This window comes from Delphinapterus leucas, chromosome 11, assembly GCF_059928025.1.
Source record: "Delphinapterus leucas isolate spDelLeu-1000000601 "Yukka" chromosome 11, BTC_Dleu_Yukka2, whole genome shotgun sequence".
In the NCBI taxonomy this organism is placed as follows: domain Eukaryota; kingdom Metazoa; phylum Chordata; class Mammalia; order Artiodactyla; family Monodontidae; genus Delphinapterus; species Delphinapterus leucas.
In genome coordinates this window covers 65,681,020-65,692,968 of record NC_143139.1, presented here as the reverse complement: position 1 = coordinate 65,692,968, position 11,949 = coordinate 65,681,020, and positions in this window count along the sequence as shown.

Sequence of the window (11,949 nt, the reverse complement as noted above, 5' to 3'; positions counted from 1 at the left end):
AACGCAAACAGGGCAAAGTAATAATAGTTTAGTAATTAAGCAAAGTCAAGGACATTTAGTTCGTCTCAAGGGCTATAGGTAATATTCTGAGCCATATCTTTTGAGCTGTTTTGTAGATATTGAAACCCTCACAGGTGGAAGAAGTTAACTACATGATGACCTGACTGTAGCCATGACATAAGCTGCCACAGTTCTGAGAACTGGCCTCAGAGAAATGGGAACAAACCAACTCTGGAACTGCAGATTAACTATACTTAAAACAATCAAGATGATGCTGATCAGACCACCATATGACTAATTTCAAGATAACTGTCAGAGCTGACTATGCTGTTCTGCATGTAGCTTTATTTCTCCACCTATACATCCCTGAAATTCCCATTTAAAAGCTCTTTCCCCCTGATCAACAGGGGGTGTTGGCCTTTGGACATGAGTCTACCTTCTCCCCAGGTTGCTGGCTTCCTGAATAAAACAACCTTTCCTTTCCACCAACACTTGCCGCTTGAGTATTGGCTTTTGAGTGGCAAGCAACTGGACCTGAGCTTGGTAACAATAGTACATATTAAACTACTTTACTGAGTATTCACAGAATGCCTTTGAGTAAGTGGTTGAGCCAAGATTTGAATGAAATGGACAGAAGCAAGTTCTTTTAAAAAAATTACATCACATAGTTTTTTTTTTTTTTTTTTTCAGGTATCATCAGGATTTTGGAGCTCTTCTCCCTAAACTGTACATAAACCAAGGTTGTTGGAACTAAGTGTCTGCTAACGATACAAAATGAGTGCGAGGTGGGAGAAAATAATCCTCAGTACTAAAGAACAGTTTGAACATCTAGCTATGTCATCTGGGGAGAGTGAGTGACTATTTTGTAGTTTATGATAAACTGAGATTGGAATGTAAAATACCTAATGTCTCTTTCAACTCTAAAATTTAAGTGATTCTTATTCTAAATAGTCTAGGACTAATTGACATTGTAGGCTTTGATATAAGTGAAAGTCAAGACAAGTATTTTTTTATAAGAGCTTCACTGTGATATAATTCACATAACTTACAACTCATGCATTTATGGGGGTACAATTCAATCATTTTCAGTTGATTTACAGAGTCATGCAACCATCACCACAATTTTTATCCACCCCCAAAAGAAGCCCTGTACCTATGGGCAACCTCTCATCACTTCCTCCCAAACTATTCCTCCAGTCCTAAGCAATCATCAATCAACTTTCTATCTCTATGGATTTGCTTACTCTGAATATTTACTAGAAATGGAATCATACAATACAGTATGTGATCCTTTGTGACTGGCTTCTTTCACTTAGCATAATGCTTTCAAGGTTCATCCATGTTATACCATTTATCACTACCTCATTTCCTTCATTGCCATATAATAATATTCCATTGTATGGATATACCACATTTTATTTATCCATTCATCAGTTGATTTACATTTTACGTTTTCTTACTCTTGCCTACTATAAATCAAATGCTGCCATGAGCAATTGTGATCATGTTTTTGTGGGGACTTATGTTTTATTTTCTCCTGGGCATATATCTAGGAGTGGAATTACTGGGTCATATGATAACTCTATGTTTAACATTTTGAGGAACTACCAGACTATTTTCCAAGGTTGATGTGACAGTTTACATTCTACAAGTAGTGTACGAGGGTTCCAATTTTCTACAGGATAAACATTTAAAGGTAAGCTTTTAAAATTCAAAAGTTAATCTTAGGATAGAATAGCAGATCATAGCCCCCCAAGTTTGTACTTAGTAACCTCAAACCTTCATTTTATTGTGACTCTCTGAATGGACCCAAGCAGTTTTATCACCTACTGTAACTACTAAACAGTGTGCATTTATTTTGCTTCTCATTCTTTTAGGCTCTTATTTCATCATCTGCTATTCACTGAAAGTGGTCACATTTCTCAGGTGTGGTAGGCTGAATTATGGACCCCAAAGATAACTAAGTATTAATCCCTGAGACCTTTGTGACGTTGTGTAGCAGAATAGACTTTGCAGATGTAATTAAATTCAAGATCTTGAGATGGAGAAATTATCCTAGATCGTCCAAATGGGCTCTAAATGAAACCCCAAATTGGAAGGCAAAGGTAGATTTGACACAGAAGAAAGCAATGTGACCACTGTAGCAAGATGCTACACTGCTGGCTTTGAAGATAGAGGAAGGGGCCACGGGCCAAAAAATTCAAGGAATACACATCTAGAAGCTGAAAAAGTCAAGGAAATGGATTCTTTCCTAGCACCTCTGGAAGAAGCACAGCAACGGCAACATCTTGATTTTGACCTAGTGAAACTGATTTCAGACTTCTGACCTCCAGAACTCTAAGAAAATAAACGTGTGTTGTTTTAAGCCAGCAAATCTGTGGTAATTTGTTACAGCAGCCATAGGAAATTAATAGATTAGGTAATACATTCACATTTTAATAGGATTCTTAGGGGACCTGTACTGTCTTACCTTATAGGAATAATTCTTTTTTTTAATTTAATTTTCTTAAATTTTATTTATTTATTTTTTATACAGCAGGTTCTTATTAGTTATCTATTTATACATATTATACATGTCAATCCCAATCTCCCAATTCATTACACCCCCACCCCCACCCCCACTTTCCCACCTTGGTGTCCATACATTTGTTCTCTACATGTGTGTCTCTATTTCTGCCTTGCAAACCAGTTCATCTGTACCATTTTTCTAGATTCCACATGTATGCATTAATATATGATATTTGTTTTTCTCTGACTTATTTCACTCTGTATGACAGTCTCTAGGTCCATCCACATTGCTACAAATGACCCAATTTCGTTCCTTTTTATGGCTGAGTAATACTCCATTGTATATATGTACCACATCTTTTTTATCCATTCATCTGTTGATGGTCATTTAGGTTGCTTCCATGTCCTGCCTATTGTAAATAGTGTCACAGTGAACACTGGGGTGCATGTGTCTTTTTGAATTATGGTTTTCTCTGGGTATATGCCCAGTAGTGGGATTGCTGGGTCATATGGTAATTCTATTTATAGTTTTTTAAGGAACCTCCATACTGTTCTCCATAGTGGCTGTATCAATTTACATTCCCACCAACAGTGCAAGAGGGTTCCCTTTTCTCCACACCCTCTCCAGCATTTGTTGTTTGCAGATTTTCTGATGAAGCCCATTCTTACTGGTGTGAGGTGATACCTCATTGTGGTCTTGATTTGCATTTCTCTAATGTTTAGTGATGTTGAACAGCTTTTCATATGCCTCTTGGCCATCTGTATGTCTTCTTAGGAGGAATAATTCTAATGGTAATATCATATACGGAGTAGGTAATCCTAGGAGTATTTGAGGGTAAACAAATTTTTGGTATCTCATCACCACAGATTCTACATGGTAGTTTATTCTTAAACTTCTGTAATTGGGAAATACACAAAGATCTTTAACCTTTGTATAAATAACAGACATTCTAGGGAACAAATTCTATGTTCCACCAACTCAATATGTAAGTAAGAATGTATATTTATTCTTAATTTTTTTCTTTACTCCCAAATCTATGATCACTAGAGGTATTATCTTGACTTTCTTTGGCTCCAGTAGAAGGAGGTATAGCTGAGAGGTTTGCAAACTCAGGCTTTGGGATTTGATTACAAATTGTGCTAGAAGATGCAATGCATGTATATCAGAGCTCATTATGTGAAGAATGAAGGAGATAAGCTTTATAAAGTACTTATTACAGAGCCTAGTGTATAGTAAACATTCAAAAGTGGCCATTATTATTGTTTATTATTATTATCAATGAAGTTATCAATGAGTGACAGTTGCACATTGACAAAGAGCTCAGATTCTGAAGTCAGACTCCCAGGATCTGGGTCCTGGCTCAGCTAGGTATTAGGTGTATTACCCTGGATAAGTCATTTATCATCTCTGTCTCAGTTTCCATCTTTATAAAATGGTTTTAATAACAGAACCAACTCACAGAGATGTTGTAACTACTGGATGAATTCATGAATGGATGTGTGAAGAGTCATGCGTAGCACCTAGAGGCTTGGTAAATTTTAATACTTCATATTATTTATTGAAGAATTACTTTAAATTCCCTACCTTACCACATCTGAGGGTCTCACCTTTTCTGTCTGTAGAGTCTTATTTGTTTGTATGTGGGTACTGTAAACAAAGAATGTTGGCCGCCATTCTAGTTCTACATGGATCAAGCCATTAGCCACTGCTAATGTTGTCCTGCAACGGTGCACCTGAGGGGAATTCAGGGTGGAGAAAAACAGGAAGCATTCTGTGCTATGGGTACTAGCCCTAGATGCTTAAGATGCATATCTAAGGAATAATTTCTATGAACCCAGATTCTAGCATCTTCCCACACACAATAAAGCACTAAAATCATTATCTTGAGATGTTTGTTCTTTGTGATTAGCAGTAATCATTTGATGTTGGACTACATTTTTTTTTTTTTTCCAGCAAAAAAACTCATGAATATCCTGGCTTCTCCCTTACCTCTTTGGAGTAGCTTCAGAGCTATCGGAGAGGCTGTTTCCCAGGCTATAGCCCTAAGTTAGGTCCATGAATAAAACTTAACTTGCAACTTTTAAGTTGTACATTCCCCTTTCAGTTGGCAGTGGAGAAAACCTGAGTAATCTGCTGTTGTGTTTCTGTGTCTCCCAGCCTGTCACATAGCTTTTGTCACAACACTCTGTGTACCAAACAGTGTTGCCTGGATCCCACAAACCAGTGGGGAAAACCCCCTATTTGGTGGCCCCTTTACTCAACCCACTTACACAGTGCTTGGTGATAAAGAGGCTTCTGCAATTCCAAAAGCTTCCTTGGGGGCAACATCCTCAGGCCTGCCACTAGGGTGCAAATTTGTTGCTACTTTTGGGAAAGGAGCCTTTTTTGCCATGATAACTCCCAGGCAAATACCTAATGGAGCTCAGATTACATGGAATCTAGGCTCTAAATTCAGGTTAGGCATGAGGAGGGAGCAAAGCACCCTGCACAAACATACCAGAATCAAGGTCAGAAGGGAACAAACAAAATAATACCCTGAATTTTATGGATCAGCTTTTCTTCAAAAATGTTCATACAAATTCGTATAATTTGATTCCACAAACACTATGTTGATAAATTTTCTTAAGCACAACATTCTTATATTGCACATGTGCAGAGCATCATCATATTTACTCTTGAAAAAATACTCTGGAATAGATACTATTAACCCCATTTTGCATTTGAAGAAACAAAGATTAAGATAAGTTAGGTAACTCAGAAAAAGTCACAGATAAAGGAGAGAATCAGGATTTAAATCTATGCCTACCCATTCTCCCAACAGCAGATAGATGTGACAATGTGCTTTTAATCATTTTCCAAACACTGAACATGTAGGTTGTTTCCAATATCTTGCTATTAAAAGTAATGCCACAATGAATATACATGCACATTAATCTTTGTCAGAATTTTTATTGCCTCTAGATAGAATAGCAGGAAGTAACACACAAGGTCAAAGGGTATGTAATATTTTTAAAGATTACTTTTTAATACCTGAGATTGTTTCTCAGAAGGGTTGCTCTGGGCCTTACTCCCAGCAGATGTAAGAGTGCTTAATTTGTACACTTCCACCCACACTATTATTCTTTATTCTTTGTGAATTTGACAGGTAATACGGAATATTAATTTAAGCAATTCATGATGAGGATGAAATTTTTTGTATGTTTATTAGCCCTTCATATTCCTTCTATGAGTTGTCTACTCATATCTTTTTTATGTATATAATTCCCTGTGCTATACAGTAAAGCCTTGTTGTTTATTTATTTTATGTATGGTAGTTTGCTGAAGTTTCCATGCTTAGATTTTCTTTATGGTGGTCTTGTTTTAATAGATAATTGTATCTAATAATAATATGTTCAGATTAATTTTTCCTGTATGATTTATTTCATGATTTTGTGCTTAGAAAACTTTATTATCTCTCTCCCCTAGATCATACACACATGTTCCCCTGTATTTCCATCTTGTTCCTTTGTAGTTGTATGTTTCACATATAATTCTTCAAACTGTTTGGCATTATTATATTATATGGTGTAAGGTTAAAATATGAGTTTATTTTTTCTCAAATAGCTAAAAATTTGTAGCTATATCATATGTTGATTTATCCTCAGTAGTTCTTATTAAAGTTTTTAATTAAGCCTATGTTACAGATATTATCCTCTACTTTTTGCATTTTTGTACTATCTTTGTAAATTTTTGCATCATTTTAGTTTTCCTTTATTATCTACAAGGATGCTTATGATTCTGTAATGCTAAATAACAAAGTTAAATAATAGCATTAATAAGTGATGTGGCCAAGCCTGGATTTGAATGCAAATTTTCAAACTCTAAATGCCATGTAGCTATCATCCTGCCAGTCTGTCCCCATTATATTTGTCCTCCTTTTTTTCTTCTTATTTCAGATAGCATGTATTGTTCTTATATTTTAGTGATAACACATAGTAAATGCAGTCTAACATTTTCTTACATTTCTTGTGGGACTACATTTCAAGAGTCAACTTTGTGCTACATTTTTAAGGCAATATCCCCATTACACCCTGCAATAGTCTTTTCATTAGCTTAAGGCCCCTTCCTTCCCTTAACACTTCCTCTAGTTTCCTTTTTTTGAATAATGAATACTATATCTCAGTAGTTTGCTGTTCAGCACAGATAAGATATGCATTTTCTCCTTGGAATCTTCAGGTCCACCTGGATGCTGCTAGAATACTCCTCTCAGATCTTCTGCTTGAGTACAGTTCAATGTACAAATTTCTCCTGTCTGGCAGTCTTTAGCCAGTGTGGTTCTGCAAGATTAAGGAATTATCTTGTCCTTCTCATTTTGCCTGTTCTTCCAACACTGAAAGATGGTATTTTCCCCCCTGGATATTTTGAAATAAATGGTATTTGTTTTGCTAACCTCAGAATGGCTGCCCCAACATACAGTGCCATTCATGTCCCAGGACTGACATCCCCGTTTGGAAATTTTCTCAGTTGGCCAAACTACATCGTGGGTGCATAGTGTCCAGGGCAAATGCTTATAGAGAGGGATAGCAATGACATAAAACTGAAGAAAGCAGGTTCAGTTTTGGTACAGATCCTGTTGTTTCAAGGGCACCATCCATGTGACTTTACCTGAATCTCAAACTCATGACTTCCCTGTGTGGTGGTGTTTGTTTCACCCACCAAAATATAGAGCAGGTCTGAGTATTTGCAGAATGTGGCACATCTGCTGTGTAGCAGAGGAAATACCTCCCACAGTTTGGCAAATCAGAATTAGTACTCTCCCTTCTAGGGCCATGGAGACTTGGACACTTATGATTTCATGGGTAATTTGAAGAGAAAGCAGAGGAGGTGGATGAGTCAATCACTGAGAAGTATTAGTCACCAACATAAGACAAAAGCCATACTTGTTTAAGAATTCTAATATTACACAAACTACAAAGATTTAAATACTTGTGACACCTCATTTCAATCCATTTCCCTGAGAACTGTTCTTGCAGTCCATGATTTCAGGCAAGCTAATGCAAAAGTTCTGCCTGCTTCTTGCCCATGCTTTGTACTTTTTCCTATCTATTCCTTTCCATGGAACCCAGCTGTGTGATGTCTTTGTGAGACATGATAAGTGGTTGTAAGTTGACTCTGACAGGTTTCCCTCTCTTACCATTTTGCTCTATTGTTTCCAACTGCCCCTACATAGTTGCTATGCTTTTCTTCATGAAAATCCAGATAAAAGTTACACTGGCCCTGAAAACCATCTGAATCATTTTCCATTCCTTCTCTACTTCACTTATCTTTAAGAGGCACACGTAATGAAGTCCTGTTCCTGTTCTCTTGGATCAACAATTTTTGGTTCAAGAGTATCTTCTATTTTTTTTCCACCTCCTCACTCAGTTATTATTTTGTACTTACTTGAAACAATTTTTCAAAACTTATAAGACAAATTGTTAGGAGCATTTTCAGTGGCTTTCTCATAGTCATATACCTGATAAATCAGTGGTAGAGCCCAAAGTGGATGCAAGGATGTTAATCTTGTAGATTTACAGTTTAAAATTCTTTCTAATATACTCATTACCTCATTGGAGGTTATAATTCATATTATAGCTAATGATTACAAATTAATATGAAATATATTTTTGATACACTATGACATAATGTGAATCCTTCATAAAGCTAAAAAATATTGCCTTGATCATATTTGATTTTATAACAATTGATTAAAGGGAGTAAATGAGACAATAAATATAAGTGGTTAGCACAGGGTCTGGAACATAGTACTCAATAAGTCTTTGCTATCATTAGTTATTAAGTGGCTAATAGATGTCAAGTAAGCTGCTATTCACTCTATAGCTAAGGAAGCCTTTAAAGCAAATTATTAAATTGTTCTGGATTTCTTTTTGGGCTTTGACATTTTCCTTGGGTTTATTATATCTACCCACTATCATTTCCAGTATAATTGAAATCTCAGTATATCATTAAGTGATTTAGAATTTACGTGTCAGAGAGTGGTATGTTTTCTTCATTTATTTAAGTTCCTTTAGTTGCATGTTGTAATGAGCCAGACAGGTCCAGAATTGTGTTTGTTGGAAAGAAACACACTCTCATAAGTCCAGTTATGACTATTTGTCATAGTTTCTGTTTGAAAAAAATTATTAAAAACCTTTAAGATGTTTTTATGCTCTAATATTTCTTACATAATGAGTATATCAAATGAAACCTTGTGACTGAAAATAAGCAAATGCAATGTAATAACATGGCTTCAGTTAGTACCAGATACACATTAAGGCCATAGTTAGGTAAGGGTAGTTTCTAAATCTCTAATGTTTAAAATTAAAGTGTGTAATAATTTATTTCATAAATACACAAAGGCATTTTTTTTTTACAAAGGGTGCCTAACAACTTCTCTGTATGAAACACTATCAGGCTGTATTTCCATTAGCAACCTAGGATGAAAATGACCACCACAGCAATGTCCTTAATACCTCCTTTTCATAGAAGGCATATTTATGGTTATGATTGGGATTCCAAGACTCAGATCCTTCTATTTTCACAGTCTTCAAAGACAAGATCTTTTTATACATTGTTTCTTGCTCTTTCAATTGTCCAAAGTTAACCTTCTGTTCCTTCTGGTGGTTGTGACACTGATCTCTATTCTTCCTCTGGTCTGTGTGAATGATTCAGAAACAAGAAGAAACTGAACATATGTGTATTGCTTACCATCAGTCAGGGCTTTCTGCCTATGCATTATCCTCTTTTGCCCCAATATAAAACAAACCCATGTCAGAAGAGGTACCGTGTCTGAATATGAAGTGAGATAAATCAGAGTAGCATAACATGTAGGATGTGACATATCCCTTGCGGAGAAGCAGAGCCCCAGTTTTCTTTGAGAAGGAAAGGCTGAACCTGCCAGGAACACATATCCTTTTGCATTGTTTAGTTGCTTGCATTGAGAAATGCAGATGAAGAAGCTTGATTACATTCGGAAAGAGGCACACCCAGGTGTTGGAGTTTGCTCATGGTAAATCTCTCTCTTTTCATTACTCCATGTTTCCATTCTTTGCTCTATCCTGTGTCCCAGTCTGAAGAAAACCTCAGTTACCTGTAGGTCAATCCCACTAAAGTATTGATCTGAGAGTAATTTAAGGGAAAGGTTTTCAGACTAGATGTGTGTATGTGTGTGTGTGCCAAGAGGTAAAAGAGAGAATTTGAAGGTCTGGAATAAACACAGTATATCTAGTTAGGAGTGCAGTCAATTGCATGTTAAAGAAACCTGCCTACATACTCAACTAAATAGAGATATAATCTAGTTGTGCTATCAAATATAGTGGCCACTAGCCGTACATGGCTCTTAGTTAAATTTTAAAATACATTAAATTAAAAATTCATTCTTCAGTCTTACTAGCTGCATTTCAAATGCTCTATAACTTTGTGAGGACAGTGGCTACTGTATTGGGCAGCACACAACAACACAGAAATTTCCACTGGACAACAATGACAGTCACAGCACTGGTGACACTCAGCCTCCTTCTAGATTCTTACTAGGTTGTTCATTGTGTATACTTGTCCATGAGTCCAAGCTCAATGCTCCAGGCAAGAAAAAGGGAAAGAGTAAGAGCCAACAAGCTGATTACAGCTGATTCTCTTCTCAATTATTTTTTCCAGAAAAATAATAACTTTTCCAGAATCTCCAGCTACTAGGCTCTTTATAGCACATGGAACTGAAATGGGTCATATGGCTTCCCCTGACTGTGAGAAGGTATAGGGTGATGGATATTTCTATTGACACCTTGCTACTACAAAGAAAGTCAGAGTTGTGATGTAAGACAGAAAGAGAGAATCAAAATTGAGTTGGCAACATCAGAGTTTGAAACTCATGGGATACCTCCTTTACAGCATCAATTTTACTCAACTTTAAACAATTTAAAATATTTGCTTTAAATTTTTGATAAGCAAATTTTAAGTAATTTAGAATATTAAAGTGCACATTAAAAGAAAGATGAATATGATATACTGTACAGTAGAATATAAAGTTATCACGGCTTTTTAGATAGAGCTTGATAATACAAAGAAATGTCCTTTGGCATGACCACTTTAATACATACATCCACAAACTTTGGGGATCCTTATTCTTCCTCTTCTGCTATTAGGAGGATTTTAGTTAATTAGTTTTTAAATATCTATCTATCTATATATATATAAAATATACATAATACTTCCTTTATTAGTAGATTTTTCATTTTTGTACGAGGCTGTAAAGAACTGATAAGTCTTCAGGATGTCAGGAAATAACGAACTCTCCACCATGGTGAGAGTTGAAAAGATTTTGGTTGTTTGGGCTTGTGTGGGAACCAAAGCTTTCTGCAGTCCCTCAGATAAGCCTCAGTGACTATTAAGTATAACTCGTGATACTAATCATCTCCCTTAAAATGCCCTTTAAACTTTATATACCATCTTCTTAAAATTAGAAATTAGATTTTGGATTTCCAAATAATATGGTGATGGAAAGAAAGCATCAATCTAATTCTTCTGCCATCAAATGATTACTCTCATTTACACAGGATGTGACTGTGCATTTACAGGCGCCTTTGTTTTGAAAGTCCTGTAGAAGGTCTTTTCCAAGGTAGCATTTTTGTGTGTGTTTGTGGGGAGAATGATACCTTTTTCCTTTCCCGCAAAATAAGTGATTTTTTGGAATGGCTTGTCTTTCTTTATTCCAATCACATTAACTTTCTTAAAAAGTACGATTTCTTTAATGACCATTATAGATCTTCCAGGACCTGAGCCCAATCGACTTCCTTGATCATGATTTTAGGACCCTCTATGTCTTTTCCTAAGCCTCTACTTTGAACAAATCTGATGACTCATATTCCTCGACAATGCTATTTGCTCCCTCTTAGAGTTTTAATAATGCTGTTCCCTTCACCAGCATGGACACAGACTTAATGTACCACATGCATGGTCCCACCGAAGGCTGGTCTCAGTAGGGAAGAGCTATGATTTTGTAGAAAAAGTGACCAACAGTGGATCAATTGTCTATAATTTTCCTGACTGCGCCCCCACATTCCAAAATTTTCAATTAAAAAGTGGGATTTTGATACATCATCATTCCTTAGCAACTTCATCCTGAAAGCTGCATATTAGTCACAAATATTAAAAACAGAAATGACCCTTCATTTTGTCTCTGTAGCTGTGTGGTTTATGTAATAATTTAAAATGTTTAATATTCCTCAAAATGCAGCATTTTATTCTGTAGCATTGACAAACTTCTACATGTTGTTGTGCTTGGCACTCTTCTAAGTAAAGAAAAGAAGGAAAGGAAATAACAGAGGGGACTCTGCTCTCTCCCTTATACTTACAATTTCAAATGGATACTAGGGCATAGATAAACGCAACCAATAGCAACAAGTGAATAAATTGAAGCATTTATGTCT